We start from the raw sequence: 21091 nt of genomic DNA, 5'->3' as shown, positions 1-21091 counted from the left end.
AAATATATTAACAGTAGAATGTATTTAGATGATAGCACTTTGGAAGGAAATTGGGCAATTATGTGTAGAGCTCCTTGTAGTGATATAATTGATAATAGAATAAAACATTTGGTAATATCGTTTTGGAATGATAATAGTCACCCTTGATCAAATACTAGAGATGTCCTCAGACATAGGGTTAGACCTAACCTTTATGAACATAAAAAAAACATTGGTTGGACATAACACAACATGAGATGTATATCTCATTTTGTAGTTCAAATCCTGATATAAAGATTGGGTAGACATTATTTGAAAAATTGAAATGATATTATTTTAGGAAGAACAAAGTGTTTGAAACTTGTTGTTGTTGTTATAATATTGAATTTGATCTCCACTATCAAGTTTATCAAAAATTTCTAAATCACTTTCTTAGATATTTTTATATTTTATATTTAATTTAATCCATTTCATACATAGATGTGTATGTTCATTGTATGTGTCTAGAGCATGTTGAACCAATTGGAACCACATGACTATGTATTTTATATTTGAAGAACTTGCCTAGATATTTCATATTTCCAAGACTTGCTATGTTCAATACTTCATATATCTAGATCACTTGCTTAAATACTTCATATCTCATATGTAATTTAATCAATTTCATACATACACGTGTATGTTCATTATATGTGTCTGGAGTGCATGGAACCACTTGGAACGACTTGACTATGTATTTCATATTTGTACTTGTTGAAATTTCTTAGATATTTCATATTTTTGGGACTTACTATGTTTAATACATCATATTTCCAGACCACTTTCTTGGAATATTTCATATTTCATATTTCATATTTAATTTAATGCATTTCATACATACATATATGTATGTTCATTATATGTGTCTAGACATGTGTACATTTTTTCAATTCATACAAATATACCATTGGAAATATAAGAGTAACTAAGAGGGGAGGGGTGAATCAGTTAGTACTAAAATAAATCCTATATCCCTTGGATGTCAAATAAAATTTACAATGATAAAATTGACTACTGATGATACTTGGTAAGCATACAAAAACTGTTGTAACTCGATAAATGTAGAGTGTGTATTGGTTAACAAATCTTAAGATATTATTAGTAATTACTTGCAAGCATGAAAGAAATAACATGAACACATAAGACACTAGGATTTAACGTGGAAGCCAAATTTGGGAAAAACCACCAAATTTAACTTGTTACTATTTTTCACTCTTCTAAAGTGAGCTCTTTTAGGAGCCAACCCTATTAAAGGTTACAAAACACACTGTTAGGTATGACCCTGTTAAAGGATTTAATCACCCTATTAGGAGTGGTGTTGCAAGAGGTCTTGAAACAATTCAATAGAACTACCACCTTGTTAGAGGATTTACAAATAGCTATTAAACCAACTTTGTTAAGAGATTTTAGATCACTTCTACAATGGTTAGAGAGTAACAATAAAATGTCATGATTGTGATGCAATTAAATTGCTGATTATAGATCTCTATTCCAGTTCATACTTGATCCTTCCTAATCGAATAACATGTTTTTTCTCCACAAGGATACCTTCTTATCCTTCAAGTTTTCTTCCTTCCTTCTTATCTCTTTCAACTTATTGAAATTGCATGTAACACTCTTTGAAATCACAACTTGACCTTTTACTTATACCTTCTAGATTGTCAAGTAGGCACAAATACAAATTAGAAAAACCAATATTCATCACCATGGTTAGCTAGAATCAATAGGTAAAATAATTAAGCTTTACATGCCAAAATAAAAAAATCTTTTGGTAGCTGACCCAACTCGGTAGAAACTGATTCTGAAGTGATTTTTCTACGTTAACCAATAGAAGCTCAGTTAACACTATGAACTTACAAAATCGCTTTGGTAACAGAGTGAACTTGGTAAATACTAACTTTGTTCAACTTTCCCTTCATTAACTGAGTGAGCTAGGTTAACAATCTTTTTTGCATAATTTGCTTCAATGCTTGAGTGAGAGATAGTACCTTCTATATAGAGTAAACTTAGGAATACTCAGTAGACTAGGAAAATTGTCTTTACTAACCAATTGATCTTGGCATGGGCTGACTATCAATTGATATGACATTTGTGTAACATCAACGACAACACATAATTAATCAAATGTATCCAACAATGTCCCTCTTTGGCATTGATGGCAATACATGTCATAGCATAATGAAATTTTGAGCACAAGACTCCCTCTATCAAACAATTTTTGCCTCTTTGATTTTACATAGAATAAATCTCCTATAGTATTCACCCTCTATGAAGGAATTGCTTAACTTTTCCCTCTTTGACAACACATGCCAAAGACCATTCTAATTAGTATCAATGTACCTTGAGTATAGATTCATCTACAATATGTCTTTGTGAATACTACATCAACTTGGTTACTGTTGATGCATCACTAAACTTTATTTAGTGAGCTTCAAATAAGGGAATGACACCTAGCTACCTCTTAGATATAAAAATGCATCTTTAGGTAATGTCTTGGTGAATATATCTACATTTTTTTCTTTTATATACACATTTCTAATTTAATTTCCTTCTCCTATACTAATTCTCTTTCAAAGTGATATTTTATAGTATTGTGCTTTGTTTTAGAAGGCATCACTAGAATCTTTGATATGTTGATTGCACTAGTGTTATCACAATACATGACTATTGGCTCTTTGATTTCAACTTTCATTCCTTCCAACAACTATTTGAGCCAAACAATGTTTGAGAAATTTACTATTTCTAAATATTCTACTTCTACTATGGATTGAGATGTGTAATTTTACTTCTTGCTTGTACAAGATACCAAACTTTTACCAAGAAAGAGTGCTTTATCTATAGTGCTTTTTCTATCATCAAGATTTCCTTCCCAATCAGCATTAGTAAATAATTTTAGTTCAAGATTGCCTCCAAGTTTGTACCATAAGCAATAGTCTTCATTACCTTTTAGATATCTCAATATTCTTTTTATTGCCATCATGTGGTTTGCTCTAGGTTTTGTTGAGAATCTTGCCACTATCCCAACTAATAAGGCAATATTGGGCCTTGTATCTACCACATACTATAATTTTCCAATCATTGATCTATATAAGGTCTAATCTTCTTCTTTGGAGTCATCATCTTTGTTAAGCTTAAGTCCAATACACATGGGGGTTCCAACTAGGTTTAAATCCTCCATTCTAAATTACTTGTGTATCTCTTTGATATACTTAGATTGAGTGACATAGATACCATTTCTATTCTACTGTATCTGCAATCCAAAAAAGAATTTTATTTCACCAAACATGGACATGTCAAATTCTTTATTCATTTGTTCTAAAAATTCTCTGCATAAGTCATCATTTCCTATGAATAGAGTATCATCAACAAATATTTCTCCCAAAACAATCTTCTTATCTGGTCCTTCCTTAATATATACAGGCTACTGGTATCATTTGTTCTTTGAAAGCCACTCTGTATCAAATAGTTATGTCGTCTTTCATACTAGTTTCTAGTAGCTTGTTTTAAACCATATAGGGATTTGTGTAATTTGTAGACCATGCCCCTTTTATCTAGATCAACTAAACATTTTGGTTGTTCAATGTAGACTTCCTCATCAAGAATTCTATTCAAGAATGTAGAATTAACATCCATCTGATATAATTTGAATCCTTTATGAGTAGCATAAGCTAGTAAAGTCCTAACACCTTCTAATCTTGCAAAAGGGAAAAAAATTTCACCGTAATCAATACCTTCTTCTTGAGAATAGCCTTTACATACCAATCTTGCTTTTTTTCTTGATACCTTTTCATCTTCATTCATCTTATTTCTGAATACCCATTTTGTACCAATCATATTTTTATCTTTGGGCCTAGGTACAAGAGTCCAAGTTTTATTCTTTTCTATCTATTCTATTTTCTCATTCATAGCCTCAATCCAACTTTCATTTTCTAGTGCATCTTTAACACTTCTAGGTTCAAATTTAGAAAATAAAAATGTACCATTTAGTTTGCTTCTTGTCATTGTTCCATCTAATTTGTCTCGAATGATTTGATTAGGTGCATGATGCCTTCTGAAATGTTTAGCCAATATAGGTTCTTTGATTTTTGAATGAATTTTATTGTCTTCATTTTGAATCTCAACTTTAGGCTCAGGTCCTTCAATCTATGGCTCAAATTCTTTAGACTTGATATGCACTAACTTGATAGCCTCTGAATGTGACTCAGGTCCGTATGACTCAGTTTTCTCTTTATGTAATTTGGTAACTAATGGAGACTTGGAGAGCTTGGGAGATGAAGTCTCCTTTTTGTAAAATATGTTTAGAAATGTATTAGGTTCATAGTAGACAAATCTTCTATAGTCTTTTGGCTCTGTTTTTCTTTATTCTTCACTCTTTTCTACAAACTCATCAATTCTTACATGTGCACTTTCTATGATTTTGTGAGTAGAAAAATTCAGACATTTGTATGCTTTACTTTTTCAAGAATATCGTAGAAGTATATCTTCATCACCTTTTACATCAAATTTGTATTTTATAGTTTCTTTCAAGATATAACATTTGCTACCAAATACTTTTATGTAACTTAAATTAGGTTTATATCCATATCATAGTTCATAGTGAGTTTTGTTTAATTCCTTCTTCAACTAAACACAGTCTAGAGTATGAAATGCAGTGTTGATAGCTTCCTTCTAGTATTTGATAGCAACATTCTTCTTAATCATTAGTGTCCTTGCACAATCCATGATGGATCAATTTCTTCTTTTAGCTATTCCATTCTACTCAAGAGTACTAGGGGCTAATACTTGTCTTTTGATTCCTCTTTCAATGTAAAAATTGTTGAATTTATTTAAAATGAATTCACCATCTCTATCTGATCTTAAGCATTTCAATCTCTTTTCAATTTCTTTTTCTACTCTAGCTAGATACCATTTGAATTTCTCAAAAGCTTCTAATTTTTCTTTCAAATACATAACTATCATCATTCTAGAATAATCATCAAAAGAATCATTAAAAACTTTTCTCCACTATAAGTTTTTATTCCAATGGGTCCGCATAAATTAGTATGCACAATTTCCAAGACATCTTTAGGCTGATAGTTTTTGTTTTTAAAACTAGTCTTTCCCATTTTACCAATTTGGCAATTTTTACATAATCCAACATCAGGTTTCTTCAAACTAGGAAGATCTCTTACTCTTCTAAGTTTCCTTATCTTGACTATATTATCAAAGTTTACATGATGTAGTCTTCGATGCCATAGTAAACTTTCTTGTACTTGAGCAATAAAGCATGAACAATCACCAAGATCAAGATAAAATAGGTTACCTTTTGTTTGCCAACCTGATTTAATCAAATTTTCTTAGTTATCCAGTAATCTTGCCTTGCCATTCATGAATTTTACCTTGAATCCATTATTTCTCAGCTATGCCACACTAAATAAATTATGTTTTAGTCCTTCAACCCAATAGGAATTGTCACATACAAGTTCATTGGTTAATGAGGTACAACCTTTTCTTTTTATGCAACAAGGTTCATTATTTCCAAACCTTACACTACCTCCATCATAGTGTTCAAAATGTTCAAACTTCATTTTGTCTCCAGTCATATGGTGAGAACATCCACTATCTATGATCCATGTGTCATTTTTGGTAACATGAGAGACAAGTGCCATCTTATCTCCTTCATCATTAGATTAATCTTTTACAACAATATACACTATTCCATCTTCACTATTATCATAATCTTTGGCCATAATCCTACGAAGACAAAGGTAAGAAAACTTGTTTTATGGCTAAAGATTTTGATAACAATGAAGATGAAATAGTGTATATTATTGTAAAAGATGAATATGATGATGAAGGAGATAAGATGGAACTTGCCTCTCATGTTACAAAAAGTGACACATGGATCATAGATAGTGGATGTTCTCACCATATGACTGGAGACAACACTAAGTTTCAGTTTGGACACCTAGCAGCAATATGTCCAATTTCTTCACAAGAAAAAAAATTAGAGGGATTCTACCTTTGTACTTTCCTATGCTCCTAGAATATTTCTTTGCAAGTAGAGCTTCAACAATTTCAAGATCACTATCAAAACTTTCTTCAATTTCTTCCTCATTTTCTGATTGATTTTCTTTTATTTTCTTGCCTTGTTCTTTGAGTGAGAGTTTAGCTTCAAATGCAGATTCAATATTCTTGGAAGTAGGAACATAGTTGTCAAAGTTGTCTAGTTCAAAAGTTGTATGTCTTCCTACTAGGGCATCCAAACCTATCTTGTTATTTGAATCACATCTCTCTTCTTGAATGATAGATACTCTAATTACATAAATGAGAAGCAAAGTTTTAAGTATTTTACTTACAACAATTTCTTCTTTGATTTCTCTTCCAAATGCTCTGATTGCACTAACACTAGCTTTGATTCTTTCCACATATTTTGCAACATTTTCATCTTCTCTCATTCTCATTTGATCAAACTATCCTCTTAGACTTTTTTCTTTGGCTCTTCTTACGTTGTCATCTCCTCCATAGATTTCTTTTCGTTTGTTCCACATGTCAAAAGTAGTTTTATAGTCTTTGGCCTCATCAAATTAAGCACAATTGAGAGCAGATGCAATGTCAATCATCATGATGTTATGGTTCTTTTTCTTAGCAATATCTTCAATTGATAATGTTCTAGTGGGAGTTTTATATTCTTCAACAAGATATTTTACATCCTAAATCACTGATGGTAGCCAGATGAAGCCTCATAAGTCCTTGCCATGCTACAAAGTTGTCTCTATTTAGCTTTGGAATCTCTCTTTTGTAAGACATCCTGATCTTTACCTTAAGTCCTTGAGACCTTCTCTGCAAGCACCACAAGTTCTGAAATCAATTCTTGGAAATATAAGATGAGTAACTAAGAGAGGAGGGGTGAATTAGTTACTACTAAAATATATCCTAGATCCCTTGGATGTCAAATAAAATTCAAACTGATAAAACTAATTATTGCTTATACTTGGTAAGTATATAGAAATTGTTGTAACTCAATAAATGTAGACTATGTATTGCTTAGTGGATCTTAAGATAATATCAGTCATTACTTGCAAACATGAAAGAAATAACATGAACACATAAGACACCATGATTTAATGTGGAAACCCAACTTGAGAAAAACCACCAAATGTAACTAGATATTATTTTTTAATATTCTAAAGTGAGCCCTATTAGGAGCCAACCCTATTAAAGGTTACAAAATAAACTATTAGGTGTGACCCTATTAAAGGATTTAATCACCTTGTTAGGAGTGGCCTTGCAAGAGGTCTTGAAACAATTCAATGTAATTGCCACCTTGTTAGAGGATTTAGAAATGGTTGTTATACCAACTCTGTTAAGAGATTTTAGTTCACTGCTACAATGATTAGAGAGTAACAAAGAAATAACCTAATACTGATGAAACTGAATTGCTAATTACAGATCTCTATTCTAGTTCATACATGATCCTTCCTAATTGAATAACACTTTTTTTCTTCACAAGGATACTTGTTTATCCTTCAAGTTCACTTCATTTCTTCTTATCTCTTTCAACTTATTCAACTTGCATATCACACTCTTTGAAATCACAACTTGACCTTTTACATATACGTTCCAGATTATCAAGTAGCCTCAAATATGAACTAGAGTAACCAATATTCATCACCATAGTCGACTAAAATCAAAAGGTAAAATAATTAAGCTTTACATGCCAAAATAAGAAAATCCTTTGGTAGCTGACCCAACTTGGTAGAAACTAATTCTGAAGTGATTTTCTGTGTTAACCAATACAAGCTTGGTTAACACTATGAACATACAAAAATCCATTTAGTAATCAAGTGAACTCAATTAATAATGACTCTATTCAACTTTCCCTTCGTTAACTGAGTGAGCTTGGTTAACACTCTTTTATACATAATTTCTACATATATACTAGATAATGCCTTCTATATAGAGTAAACTTAGGAATGCTTGGTGGACTAGGAAAACTATCTTCACTAACCAAGTGAGCTCGGCATGCACTGACTATCAAGTAATATGACAATTGCATCTAACATATACATGCTAGGACTTATATCAAGTGTATACATTTATGTGTTCATTTCATGTATAAATTGCTAGGACCTATATTGTATACTTACGTGTTCATTTTATATTAAGTTTAGGAGTTTAGTTGTGTAATTACATGTCCATTTGAAATATGAAGTTTAGGAGTTTATTTGTGTACGTACTTATATGAATTTTAAGAGTTTATTTGAGTAATTACATGTTCATGTTCAATGTTGACATTTGAGTCAAGTTTGTTATTAGTGACATACACTTATTTAGATTGTAAGTGTCTACCAAGCTTATTACATAGTTAACAATATTTGTCTAGCATTTTAATTGTCATCAAGTTCTATAGTTGCTACTAATTCCTTTGGACAAATTCTAGTGTTTACTGAGTAGTCATAGTTAATGTGAAGATCAATAGTGTAAATCGAGCATATCAATGTATGTCGAGTTTACCAGTGCAAGCCAAGTTGTGCAGTGATTACCAAGTTTGCAGTTAATGTGATACAAGTCGAGTGTTAACCAAGATACTTAGTGTTAACCAAGTGACTTTATTTTTATTGAGCTCATAGTGATAGTGTTTATCAAGCTATGTATTGGTAAGCAAGTGATTCGGTTTATATAACAAGTTTCATAGTATCTACCAAGTCACCAGTGCAGACTGACTTCAAGATTACTTGGAAGTGATCAGTATGGATTGAGCTTCTACTTTACTGAGTGCATGATGATGTTGAGTAGTGACAATAGATACTAAGTATCAGAACCTCACTGAGTCATTCTTCAGAGTCCGAGTGTCTACATTTGAGCTAACTTTTTAATATTTGTGTAAACTTGTATTGTGGTTGACTTTGTAATTTGTATTATTGGATTGGTATAAATGTAATGTATTCTATCACATCTAATGTGAAACATATAATGAGCAATATGTGAGTATGTGTGAGAATATATGCATGGAATCAATGTGATCATCAATGAAGAGTAAAAATTGTGAATTACAAAAGACTACAATAATATAAGGAGAAGCAAAGATTCATCTATCATAGCAAGGTTATTTATACATACAAAGGAGTCCCATTTAGAAAATCAAGTTGCAAATCATAGATTAGCTACCGCTTCATCCTAATAGGTGAATCAATCAAATCCTTTAATAAGGTACACGTAATAGTCTTATGAAAATCTCTTTATTGAGTACATACTTTATTATATGTTTGTAACTTCTTTAACAGGGTGGAGCTAGCAGTCCTTATTGCTCCTAATAGGGTAGATCATCAGAAGTGATGAATGTAAGCCTTAATAGAGAAACTTTATACTATAGTACTAAATCTTGTGGATATCATCCCCACCCTAGTTTTACTTTCTATTTGGAAGGTTTCTAGGTCACCAACTCTTTGTGTCAAATTGTTATGAATGCTTTCATATTTTCAATTTATCATGCACACAATTATATCAATACTTTCATATTGGATTAAGTGTTAATTTTATTAAAGTTGTAGATGTTTTAGAGGTTACTGATTCACCCCTACCCTCTCAGTAACTTAGCCTTGTTAAGAATATTTCCAACAATTAATATCAGAGTGCTGTGGTTCTTAGGAGAAAATTTTAACATCTTGAGCAAAGATCAAAGGCCACATCTGGATATATTTAGACTTGACAAAGCTATTGAAAATGAGAAGCTAGATTTGGAAATGGCAATTGACCAACTCAAGAACTTGCAATTCAAATGAATGATCATCTATACGTTGAAGAAATAATTGAAGACCTTCATTCAAGAAATCTAGATGAAGAAAATGAAGCAATCAAGGAACTCCTAGAAAAGAATGGTTCACTACAAGAAGTAAGAAGACTAAGAAGAGAACAATAAATTTAGTTAGCAAGGCTATGTGAATTCATGATTAGAAAAACAAGATAAGAGGAGATAGAAGGGAGGAAAAATGAGATCTAGCACCAATTCCTTCAACAAGTAGACTTCATTGATCAGCTTTCCAATGCAAATGAAAAAATCATGAGCCTAAGATCTGAAAATGAAAGATTACAGAATGACCTAAACTCTAAAAGAAAAATCAATGAAAGAATGATTAAATCCCAAGTAGACATGAATTAGTCGAATGAGAAAAATCTCTATAGACCAAAAGAAAAAGCAGGAATTGGATACAAAGAAGAAGAAGAATCATCCAAGCAAGGAGCTCAAAAGAATCAAAAACCTACTTGCAATCATTTTGGTAAGATAGGTCATACTTCAAACAAATGTTAGAGAAATGGAAAAAAAAAAATTCAATGGAAACTATTACAATTGCAATCAATATGGTCATAAAGCAAATAAATGCAAAGAGAAACCAAGATTTGAAGGCAAATGTCACAAATGCAAGAAGCAAGGGCATAAATCATCAGAATGAAAAACTAAGATATTAAATCTAGTAGAATAAATTGTGAAAGTCATATTTGGGTGGGACTACAACACCTAGTGTAGATGTCATTACTGTGGATAATTTGGACACATTGGAATAAATAGTGTAAAGCATCATTTTAGGAAAAGAGATACTACTAAAAGATGTTTTATTTGTACAAAACTTGGTCATCTTGTCATGAAGTGCATGAGTATTGGAAAAATTGAAGATGAAAAAAGACAAAGGCTAAAAATATCTGAAAATAGATGAGACAACAATGGGTTCCAAATTCTACTTAGAATGAAAGTCCAAACAATGATGAACAAGTCATTCAAGAATGGGGTGGCCCCACAATTTCCACTTGACTTATAAAAAGGGAGAACTAGGACTAGGTTAATAAAGAAGACATTCAAATCAATCCTAGATTGAAAGGATAGAAGATCCATATCTATATTCATGATACAAAGGGATCATCAATTGAAAGGCTACCAGTTACTACTAGTCACTTTTCTTATCGAGTGAGGTTTGGTCATAGACTCTATTGAGCGAGGTTAGGATTTTCATATGGCTACTGAATGATGAAAGAATTTGTCAAGTAATCAATGCAAAGAAGTGGATGACAATCTGTCACTTTGATCTACCATCTATACTAAGCATTTATGGAAAATTTTGATAAAAGGAAAGGAATCAAAGTCATTTTTATAGTGAATTTTTGAAGAGCTATTGCGTAGTGTGATCTTCAAGAGTTTCCAAGTGATTTGAGAAAATTGTTACCAAAAGATTTCAAATTTTCTCAAACCCTAATGAGAAAAGATGGCATCCAATAGTAGCAAAGCAAAGCAATGTTCTTACATGCTAGTTCATGGTGAATGGAAGGCTCCAGATTTGAACCTCACTCTCGCAATTGCTAAAACCCTAGATCTGTGTGGAGTGCAATCTCAAATCCCTCCAAAGGTACTATTGATAAATGATATTGGTTCTCACTTTAAATGCACAATTTAGGATATTAACACTTTGGAAATGGATGAAGCCCTAGATCAGTTGTGTGTTAATGGTGTCTTGAAACCCGAGCATCAACACCTAGATATAAAGGGGTTAACAAATATTCCTCACATGTGCCATGAATTTCAAGTAAAATAGAATAGGTATATTCTTTGTCGGGTGCATAATAGACAATTATGGTTGGAATAACCAATTTTAATCACAAAGAAGATGATTCATAGAATCACTAATCTCCCAATGTTGGCTAAGGCTAAAATGACCATAACCCTAGGTTGGGCTGAACATTAGAAGAAAATTCTAGCAGAATGGGATGGTAGAGGCATGAAGATAAGCAATTTCACTAATATGGAACTAAATTTTGGCATTCATATCATAGCACATAAGATCTATAGCACTAGCTAGTTGAACAATGTACCTTGTGAAGCAGTTGACCTTTCCTACAAGGTAGTCAAGAATAATCTTTCGCTTGAACTCGCTGAGCTTTTGTTGAAATAGTTCAATAATAACTTGGAAAGCATCCAAACATCATATAACAACCAGTCTTAGTTTGGTTCTCTATTGATTTGTTTATTATTTTATGTTCATAAAAATTCCTCTTTAAAATGATCAGTTGTATGTAGAAAAGATGTGCCAGTTCTTTACCAAATTAATGAGTATATTGCTAAAATGGGAGAGAATCGCAATGGTATCATGGATAATTATTTTGATGCATTTATAGAGAAAATGAATAATAGATTCAAGATTCCAAATAAATTAGTAGAAGATTACAAGGATGATGAATGTTTCATAATAGACAGTGATAAGGTATACATTCAGGCAGTTAGGCCTAGAATTGTGGGGGTGAAACTTCTTGGATATGAGGTTAATATTGATGAAAAAAAAGATATCATTGAGGCAATTATAAATGAACCATTTTATCCCATGGCTGCATATTTTGGTACATATGATGAAGCCAAGGCCAGGATAGAACTAGAATTAAGCTCCCTCAGGCAGTAAACAAAGGCAAGAAAATAATTGTCGAGTTAAAAACCAGTTCCACAGTTTTGTTGATTGAGGGAAAAGGTGAAGATGAAGAAGCAGAGGATGAGGAAGAATTAGAGGAAGAAGAAACATTGAAGAAGAAGGGCAAGGCAATCATTACCATGCCTACCAAGCCGTCCACTATTGTGTTTATCTGAAGGGCCTCAAAGAAGAAACCTGACAAGGAAGGGGGAGATATAATATTCATAAAACCTCCACCCACCTTCCAAGATAGGCTAAAAGAACTATAGGATGGGATTGGCATAAAAAATTTTAAGACATTAAAATATGAGACAAGGACAAAGGAAGAAAAGAAGTAGATTGAAGACTTGGTGATGAACAAAATGGGTAAGTGGAAATACTCATGAGACCAGCTTACTTCTTAGCTCCCTAACATTTTCATGGATAAGATTAAGCCAAGATGGGAATTTTTCATGCAAATTGTAAAGGATATCTATGTTAAAACCCTAAGGTGTCTTATTCTAAGCTTAACAGACAAGGAGATTGAGGAATCTCTAAAGAAAAATGTGGAGAAATTAACTCTAAAATTTAACACTTGTCTGATTTTGATAAAGGATGCTGAGCATGTTGTAAGAAATGCAACAAATACCTTGAAGAATATATATCTTCTTCATAAACCAACTAATTTTTCTGTACAAGTGAAAGATGATGATGATGATGATAAAGAAGAAAAAGATGAAGAGGAAAATGTTGAAGAAACAATACATTTTGATAATGAAGAGGAACAAGAGCAAGAGGCTACTAAGGAAGAAACATAGAATGATGAGGAAATTAATCCATTCAAGATTGCTACAGTAGTTATAGCCTCACTTCCTCATTCTCTAAGAAAGGTATTGACAACATCAAGCATAGAGATGGCCTCTATAGGATTGATTGTGACCTGCACTCAAAGCACAACCAACCAATCAATCTTTGCTCTAACTCAGCTCAACACATTAATTACTAAAGTGACCTCCACTTCATCTACCAGGCTGTAGACTCTTCCCTCTTCTACCTCAATAGTTTTGGACACATCAATTTTGTCCACTAAAAATATTACTTCAGGTATTTCTATAATAAGCGTAGTATCAATTTTTGTGGCTATTCCTAGTATGTATACTATTGTTTCAATTCCTAGTAAGGAAGAAATAAGTGTAAGAATAGTTGAGACCAAGTCTCAATTGAGCACAAAATCTTTGAGCCATGGAAAAGAAAAGGAGGAGGAAATAGACCTTGATGAGGAAATTGTAATCCCAAATTGGGACATTTCCAAACTCAATCCAGATTAAATGAAAACATTTGGTGAACTTCTCCAAAAGAAATCCAAGCAACAGAGGCTAAGAGAGGAAAGCGAAAAAGAGTTCAAAATTATTGAAGATGGCAAGAACATTTTGGCAGAAGTAGTAGGTATAGAGGTTGATGAATCTCAACCAATTTTGTTTTAGCTAGCAGAGGCAATTCAAAAGTTCAATAAAGATATAGATGGACAAGATCAATTACTTCAGAAGGCAGAGAAGAAATTTGAGAATAAATTGCTAGAGCACATTGCTCAATAAATTCCAATTTATCAAGTAAAACTCTCCAACATTTTGGGTTCCATGGAAAATTAATGTACAAATGTATCAATACTTTTTGGAAATTTGTGTGACGTTTCAAATTTTACTAAGGAAATAAAGGATAAATTGTCCAAGATTGATGAAGACCTCAAGGTGAGTACTCAACAGTTGCAACTTGACCATAGTTAAAGCTTTGTACATTTTAATAAGATTAATTTTTTGATAGATTTACAAGCAAAAATCTTAGAGAAGAGACCAGAATTAGATCTACATTGGTAGATATTCAAAATATGATTCTTCCCAACATGGGTGCACTTCATAAACATATTGCATATTCCAAAACCCTCATCCATGACAACAAATTCTCCATAGTAGACCACATGATTGAGTTGTTAGAAGAAGTAAAGATTGCACTACATACATGTAAGGTCTTGTAGGATAATTAGGAAAAAACATTGGCCATAATACTCAAGGTACATTCAGACATTTTGTGTCATTTTAACAATAATATGTAAATATATAGAATAAACCTTTGGCATTATTTTCAAGAATGGGGAGAAGATATAATAGAAAGGGGGAGAAGACATAGAAGATATAGGAGCAGAAGATATATAGAAGATATGGAAATGATGAGTTATCGGGGAGAAAATGTAAAGAATTGATACATAAGCTATAAAGGAAATGGGTGACATAGATCTGAGATAGATGTATAGCAAGCATGTACAATATATTGTATAGAAGCCTTATGCTATACAGAGATATATCTTACAAAATCAATTTTGAAAAATCTCAAAAATAGTACACTCTATCGAGATAAAGGTATTTAGGAAATTTTTTGAATTTAGTATTTGATAATAAGTGTTTTTGTCACTAATGCCAAAGGGGGAGAATGTTGACATATTAGTCAGGTTTGTTATTAGTAACATACACTTATTTAAATTGTAAGTATCTATTGAGCTTATTGTACAGTTAATAGTGTTTGCCAAGCATTTTAGTTGTCACCAAGTTCTACAGTTGCTACCGAGTCCTTTGGAAAAATTCCATTGTTTACTGAGTAGCTATAGTTAGTGTGAAGATCAGTAGTGTAAACTGAGCATCTTAGTGTATGTCAAGTTTACCAGTGCAACCCGAGTTATCCAGTAATTACTGAGTTCATAGTTAATGTGATGCAAGTCTAGTGTTAACTGAGCTACTTAGTGTTAACCAAGTGACTTAGATTATACCAAGCTCATGGTGATAGTGTTTATTGAGCTATGTAGTCATAAACAAGTCATTGAATTTATATAACAAGTTTTACAGTATCTACCGAGTCACCAATGTAGACTGATTTCAAGACTACTTGGAAGTGATTAGAATGGATTGAGTTTCTACATCTACTGAGTGCATCATGATGTTGAGTAGTGGCAGTGGATGCCGAGTATTAGAACCTCACTAAGTCAGTCTTCAGAGCCCAAATGTCTATATTTGAGTCGACATTGTAATATTTGTGTAAACTAGTATTGTGGCTGACTTCATAATTTGTATAATTGGATTGGTATAAATGTAATGTATTGTATCACATCCAATGTGAAACGTATAATGAGCAGTATGTGAGTATGTCTCTGAATATATGCATGGAATCAATGTGATCATTAGTGGAGAGCAGAAAGTGAAAATTACAAAAGGCTACAGTAGTATAAGGAGCAGCAAAGATTTATCTATCACAACAAGGTGATTTATAAACTCAAAGGAATCTCATTCAACAAATCAAGTTGCAGATCAAAGATTAGCTACTGCTTCATCCTAACAAGTGGATTAGTCAAATCCTTTAACAAGGTAGACCTAACAATCTTATGCAAATCTCTTTACCAAGTGCATACTTCATTATATGTTTGTAAATCCTTTAACAAGGTGGACTTAGCAGTTCTTATTGCTCCTAACAGGGTAGATCATCAAAAGTGATCAATGTAAGCTTTAATAGGCCAACTTTATACTATAGTACTAAAGCTTGTGGGTGTCATTTCCACCCTAGTTTTACTTTCTATTTGGAAGGTTTCTGGGTCAAAAAATCTTTGTGTCAAATTTCTATGAACGCTTTCATGTTTTTAATTTCTCCTGTACGCAATTATATCAGTGCTTTCATATTGGATGAAGTGCTAATTGGATTAAAGTTGTAGAAGTTTTAAAAGTTATTGATTCACCCCTCCCCTCTCCCTAACTTAGTCTTGTTAAGAATATTTCCAATAGTTCACATGGACCATAAACTAGAATTACAAATATCATGTATTTAGATAATCATAAATTTAACCAATCATGTGCACATTTATAAACATAAACTAAATACATGTATATCACATGGACCATAAACTATAAACATTTACATACATCATATTTATAATCATAAATTGAACCAATCATGTACACATGTTTATCCATGTACTAAATACATGTATATCACATAGAGCATAAATAGAAACATGTACATATATCATATTTCTAACCATAAACTGAACCAATCATGTACACATATCTATCCATATACTAAATACATGTATATCACATGTACCATAAACTAGAAACATGTATATATCATATTTCTAATCATAAATTGAAGTAATCATGTACATATGTCTAACCATAAATGAAATACATAGAGATCACATCCAAGCCATAAACTAGAAACATATATGATGATTGAATAAATTTAAAACCAATCATGTGTTTAATAGAAAATAATCATAAACACATGTATGTGTGCAAAGATCAATACGTGTGTATTGGTGTGCGCGCATGCACGCGCGTGTGTGTATTAGATCAGTGATATATATCAGATGAATGGTAAAGTAAATATGTGCATGTGTCCTAAACTAGAGAGTCATCCAAATGCATTTGAATAGAGTGGCCCTCAAATCGAGAATCATGAGGATCACGTGTCTTTGGATTATCAACTGAGCCCTACAAATTAAAATATAGCAATGTGTTAGCACATGTATCTTGTAAATTTCAAATTAATTTAAATTTCTATTTAAAATTTACCTAACCACTAGTGGGTGTCACATCCATCATATGTGTACCCCTAGGAGTAGTAGGTGTTGCACTAAAACCATTTATCCTCCCAATATGATTAGGGCCCACACTAGAAGAAGCATGCTTTGTTACCTATGCCTACAAAAATATAATTCATTTGGAAATATGAGTACATAATTTTAAGTTTGTACATGGAAATTTGTTATTGTAAAAATCAAAGTTAAAAGAGGTGTACCTGGGTCTGAAGAGCAAGAGGGTCATTAGTGACATGTACTAAGGTGATATTGGCAAGAGCTCCATCTCCAATAGTCTCAATCCTCTAAAATATTGAGGAGTGTGAAGGACTAACAAGCTAGGATGGAAGTGGTGAAGAGCTAGAAAATTGAAATAGCAACATGTCCATGTTTGATCCTATGTCACTATGAACATGATTTATACTCAAATCTCATAACTACCAATCAAGTACATCAACTTCATCAGTGGAAAATGAAACACATCAAGTAACTCTTAAGGTCCCCTTAAATGTAGCTATAATAGACTACTATACTAAGTACTAAGCTAAGTGTTGAGCTAAGTGTTGAGCTAAGTGCTGAGCTAAATGATGAGTGCTAGACTGCTAAGTGCTAGAGTGCTGTGTAGAGTGCTCAATGCCAAAGTCCTATGTAGAGTGTTGTGTACTCTAGTGTGCATGACTTGATGACATGTCATGGGATGCTCAAAATATAAGCCTCTATGAAATTTTCTTTGCGAAACTATGTAAAGGCATCCCATATGTATCTATGATGTATGAATATGCATGTAAAAGATCATCTAGAACATACAAGGCCATCTCCATATGTCTACGCTCTCTACTGAGGAAAACTATATGTACTCGGGTAGGAATATGTATAACTCTATAGATGTCATCAGTGGTCTTTATAGTACTTGATGATGCCTTAGAAGATGATCTATGCTAACTAGGTCTACTCAAAGATATTTGTCTAGAGTGTTAGATGTGATGCTCCTAGCAATAGATATAATGTGTCCATTTTGATCTACTGCTTCCCTATGAGAAGTAATGACAACTCTATCTATCGTAGCAGCCATCACTAGAGTTACTATTGGGGTCGTAGATCACACCAATGCATGATGATGTGGAATAATACAAGTTGCCTCACAATATACATCATGATAAAAAACTCCACCACATCCCTAGCCATAATATCCTAGAATATCTAAATAGTTGATGTGGTTCCCCAAACAAAACTTTGCATACAACTGCTATGCAAAATATAATAGAATTTGGTCATTATGAGGATAATAACCATGTGCTACAAGGAATGGAGGGTATCTCATACAAGCAATCTATGACACAAAACATTTAGTAACCTGATATGCCCTGACCTTGGTCTTCCACTCATAAAATGGGAAGACCTCTCATTTAATAATCTCCTTAGAAACTAGGCTTTGAACTTGGTCTATAGATATGCCACTTGAGATCTTTGCTCTAAGCTCACCAAAAATCCTATCTATGTACTGTGGTGTAAATAAAGGCTATGACTTAAGTTTTTCAATCAACTCCTCAAGACTATTCAAAATCTACTGACATATACCTCTATATAGATGATCCTGAGATCTCTCAATAGTTGATCCCAGTATAGTAATGTCTATAGTAAAAATCTAGAATATAGTCAACATATCTAGAATGTAAGGGTGGACAAATGATACATCAACAGGTGTTCCCTATCCCTTACCCTGACCCTGAACCTATTCCTATCCCTATCCATCTCCCTATGCCTGATCTTGTCCATGTCCCTGATCATGTCCCTGACCCTCTCCATGTCTCTAATCCCAAGTTTAATTGTCAAATGCCATCTACAGGTACAACAAGCAAACTAAATGTTAGCTTTATATTAGAACAATAGAAGGAGAACTTAATGTTAACTTAATATTATGAAAGTAATGAGAGAGAAAGTAAGAAGAGGGAGAGAGTTTGAGGAGAGAGAAAGTGAAGAGAGACAGAGTTCAAGGAGAGGAAATGTGTGAGGAGAGAAAGTGATGAGACGGAGAGTTCAAGAAGAGAGAAAGTGTGAAGAGAGAGAAAGTGAGAAGAGAGAGAAAGTGAGAGGAGAGAGAAAGTGAGAAGAGAGAGAAAGTGTGAGGAGAGAGAAAGTGACAAGAAAGTGTGAGGAGAGAAAAAGTGAGAAGAGAGAGATTGAGAATAGATAGAAAGTTTGAGGAGAGAGAAAGTGAAGAGAGAGAAAGTGTGATGAGAGAGAAAGTGACAAGAGAGAGAAAGTGACGAGAGAGAGCTTTTCTAGATATTGAAGGTAATTTTTTATTAATTTTTATTCATCTAGAGTTTCAAATCATTTTTTCTCTACATCTAATTATTAGATTTTTATATCTTAGATCAAATTTTTAGTTTTCTACATTGAATCCTATTTTTGGTTTTCTACATGTGAATCCTATTTTTGGTTTTCTAGATCTAGAATCATATTTTTGGTTTCCTACATGTGAATCCTATTTTTGGTTTTCTAGATCTAGAATCATATTTTTGGTTTTCTAAATCTAATCATATTTTTGGTTTTTATTGTTTATCTACCTAACATTTTAAATAAACTAAACATATACTATTTCTTCCATTAACTAAAATTTTAACAATATTTTCTAATATTTAAACTAGAATACTAAAAACATCACAAACTTTGCTCCAACCACTCCTGCAAAATTGTCACTATGACAATGACATTTGAAAATAGTAAAATAGCTTAAAAACTATCATTTTAGTTTCAGTTAGGGTTTTGAAGGGCTTCAAATGAGGCTTTTGGGGCTTTGCATGAATCCTTATGGCTTCATAGAAATCCCATGGCTTTGCTGGAAGCCCAAGCTAGCCCATGGGAAGCAAGGGCTTTGAGGAAAGCTTGCAGCTTCCATCAAAGCCCTTTGCACACAACTTCATTCGAAGCCATGTGGAAAGGTCTTGGATGGAAGCTGCAGAATTCACTCAAAGCCTCTAAAAAATCATTTTACCACTTTTAATCTGGTTTGTTCATGATGAAATGTGGGAATGACTTATGTGGCCTTATCAGGGGAAGAGAAGCAAGATCGCTTGACAAAGGATAAATTGATTGAAAAAGATGAACAAAAACCTATTGAGAAAAAAAAGAGGATAAGTAAGGTTTCCTTGGAAGGTAATTGTTTTCATTATGATGAAGAAGTACATTGACCTTATGAATATTCCAAGAAGGTGACTAATAGAAGGGCTTCTATTATGAATGAAGTTGAAGGCCTAGTGAGTGAACTTGAGAAAGGAAACAACTTACTGGGCTCGACAAGTACTATTTGGCAAGAGGGCACTTGAACCTTGTCTAAGGAGTAATTTTTTCAAGGGTTTTTGTAAGTCTTGTGGTAAAATCTGCAGATTTATTGTGGATGGTGGTAGTATTGATAACCTTGTTGCTAAGGAGATGGTTTAGAAACTTTGTTTGAAGAGAATAAGACATCCTTGTCCTTATAAGATTGGTAAGTTACAAGATGAATATGCTTTGGAAGTGAGAGAACAATGTCTTGCTGATTTTTAGATTGGTAAGTATATGGATCAAGTGTGTGATATTGTGGACATGATGAGCTATCACATATAGTTTGGTAGATGTTGGCCGTATGATTTTAGAGCTATGCATTATTATTGAGAAAGGTGGTAGCAAACATTCCTTGATTCTTTTGTAGAATGGAGAACTTCATAAAAGGAACCTGATTATTCACAACCGAGCTGAAATGAATTATCTTGAGATGGTTAGAGATCAAAGTGGAAAATAAACCTATGGAATAACAAGATGGATGTGAAGAAGTAGATAAATCAAATGTCTATTGCTAGAAAGGATCAACAAAAATAGAACAAGGGATATCATGTGCAAGTTGAAGACTTGGAGGACATGTATGTGAAGAACTAGTTTAGAATTTATGTGTTGAATCTCAGAAGACGTTCTTCTAGATACTAAGAGCATCTTTTCAAAACTAGGGCATCTAATGTAGGATCATCTTTGGGTAGTTGGCAATCCTACATGGTGAAGCAATTGTACCTTG

The sequence above is a fragment of the Cupressus sempervirens genome, chromosome 3, assembly GCF_028749045.1.
Source record: "Cupressus sempervirens isolate cs-2001-9-10 chromosome 3, ASM2874904v1, whole genome shotgun sequence".
Classification (NCBI taxonomy): Eukaryota; Viridiplantae; Streptophyta; class Pinopsida; order Cupressales; family Cupressaceae; genus Cupressus; species Cupressus sempervirens.
Note: the sequence above shows the minus strand (reverse complement) of the source record.